Source organism: Humulus lupulus, chromosome 5, assembly GCF_963169125.1.
Source record: "Humulus lupulus chromosome 5, drHumLupu1.1, whole genome shotgun sequence".
Lineage (NCBI taxonomy): Eukaryota > Viridiplantae > Streptophyta > Magnoliopsida > Rosales > Cannabaceae > Humulus > Humulus lupulus.
The window spans coordinates 218,203,410-218,205,779 of NC_084797.1; the positions used below are offsets into that span (position 1 = coordinate 218,203,410).

The 2,370-nt window shown below is 35.6% G+C and overlaps 1 long non-coding RNA gene across 2 annotated transcripts; it reads left to right on the forward strand.

Moving 5' to 3' along the window:
• The first annotated feature begins 898 nt into the window (after window positions 1-898).
• On the forward strand, window positions 899-1,800 carry LOC133778186 (uncharacterized). Of its 2 annotated transcripts, none has more exons than XR_009869044.1 (3): window positions 899-1,234; window positions 1,324-1,409; window positions 1,519-1,800. It is a non-coding gene; the product is annotated as an uncharacterized LOC133778186 (long non-coding RNA). The 2 variants fall into 2 exon arrangements; XR_009869045.1 differs by having other exon boundaries at window positions 1,525-1,800.
• The last annotated feature ends 570 nt before the right edge of the window (window positions 1,801-2,370 follow it).

Below are 2,370 nucleotides of genomic sequence, written 5' to 3' on the forward strand. Positions count from 1 at the left end.
TTGAAGGGGCACTTGTTGGACAAAGACAATACCATTCCATTGAATGGCGAAATGTTTCATATGAGGTGTTCAGCTCATATTTTGAATTTGATAGTAACTGATGGGTTGAAAGAGTTGAATGATGCAATTTCAAGCATTCGAAATGCGGTGAGATATGTCCGGTCATCTCCAGCTAGACTGAAAAGATTTAAAGAAAGTTGCAAGGATGCAAATATTGAATCAAAAGCCTTGTTATGCTTGGATGTGGTTACTAGGTGGAACTCCACCTACTTGATGTTAGAATCTGCTATAAAATTCAAGAAGGCTTTTGAGAATTTGGAAGCAGATGCGAACTACACAAAGTACTTTGATGAAGAAAGAATGGATGGCCCACCAACCAACCTAGACTGGGAAAAAGCAGTTGTATTTGTCGACTTTTTGAGGAGATTCTATGATCTTACTAATCGATTTAGTGGGCCATTATATGTCACATCCAATCTATTCCTTCCAGATATTTTGAAGGTTCAAGATGATTTAACTACTATGGCTTCTAATCCTGATACTTTGTTAGGGGCTATGGCAGTTAGTATGAAACAAAAGTATGACAAGTACTGGGGAAGGATTGAGAAGCTGAATATGTTGACATTTATTGCCAATATCCTTGATCCAAGGTATAAATTAGAGGTTGTGAATCATGGTTTTAAATTTGTGTACACTTCAAGTGAGGCTGAAAAAATGATAAAGTTGGTGACAACTACTTTGGCACAGCTATATGCTTTTTATAAACAACAACAACCATCTCAGTCATCTCAAGCTCAACCATCTCAATCTCAGTCTCAGCCATCTCAGCCTGTTATCAATTCCACTACATAATCATTTCTTCAAGGGCAATTACAACTTAGTGATGATATTGAAGAAGATGATCTTGAATACTACTTGAGTGATCGTCGTGAGAAACTTGATCCTACCTTTGATATTCTACGATGGTGGAAACAGAATGGATTCAAGTATCCAATAGTTGCGCGCATGGCAAAAGATGTATTGGCTGTTCAGATGTCTACAGTAGCATCTGAATCAACTTTTTCTACTGGGGGAAGAATCTTAGATTCATTTAGGAGTTCCTTATCCCCGAGGATGGTGGAGGCTTTGATTTGTTCTAAAAATTGGTATACTTGTGAGTCTGAAGAGCCTGTTGTGCTTCGACAATACATGGATGAGATTGATGGTTTAGAGGCATGTGAACAAGTTTTTCCAGGTATTTATTTACTTAATAGCTTATTCTAATTGAAATATTATATATATATATATATTATAGCTTATTTGTATTAATTGAATATTTGTCAGGTGATGGCTCGTGTATTACCTATGTACCTGAGAATCTTGGCAGTGGGTCTGGGAGTGGGACCGATAAGAACAATTGAAATCTCAAGGTAACTAGTTGAATTCTAAGATTGTAGTTTAGTAGCTTTATTTCTCTAAAAAGTACCATGTAGCATGTGTTATATATACATTATAATTTTATTCTTTCTTTTGTCTTAGGAGCAGGTGGTCATGGTTGCTTGATGCAGGCCATGAAATGAATGAATGCTGGATTTTGGATTGGACTTTTTTTTCTATCTATTCTTTTGAAATTTGAACTTGATTTGTGTTGTTGTAGTCGATTAGACTTAGATTTAATTTGTGTTGTAATGGACTATGGACTTTAAGTTTAAACTTTAATCATGTGTTGAGATTTGTGGTTGTAGTCTTTTGGTTTTAAATTTTAATTGGGTTGTGTCTTGGATTGAACTAATAGATATTGGAGTATTAGACTTTTGATGATGTGTTGTGATTTGAGATTATGTTATGCTCTTATGGACTTTTAATTATGTTTCAAACTTTAAAATTTGTAAATGTAATTATGTTCTATATATTTATGTTTTAAAAACGCACAAAAATGGATTCCAACAATCCAAAATTTTTAATTTTTTTTAACTAAAACTAAAAAAAAAAAGAAAAAAAATCAATTCGGTTTGGTCGGTTTAACCGACCAAACCGCGGTCCAAAACGGTCGTTTTTTTTAAACTGGTTTGGTTCGGTCGGTTTTTGGATTGCACCAATCTGGACCGAAAACCGAATTCTGGATTTTTTGTTGTGAAAAAACCGCCCAAACCGACCGTTGCTCACCCCTAGTCTTGACACCCTCTGGTGCTTCTGCCTAACCAAGTTGGACAGACCTATGCTTTTTGCACAAAGAAACAAATCGGGTTAGTCCTCGGAAGGAAAAGAAAGAAAAATCTGAAAAAGCAAAAAACATGCATGTAAGACATAAAATAAGTCTCCTTATGAGCCCCACCATAATAAGGCTCCTCCGAGTGAAGAATGGAGTGGGAAGACTCACAGATGAGTCAA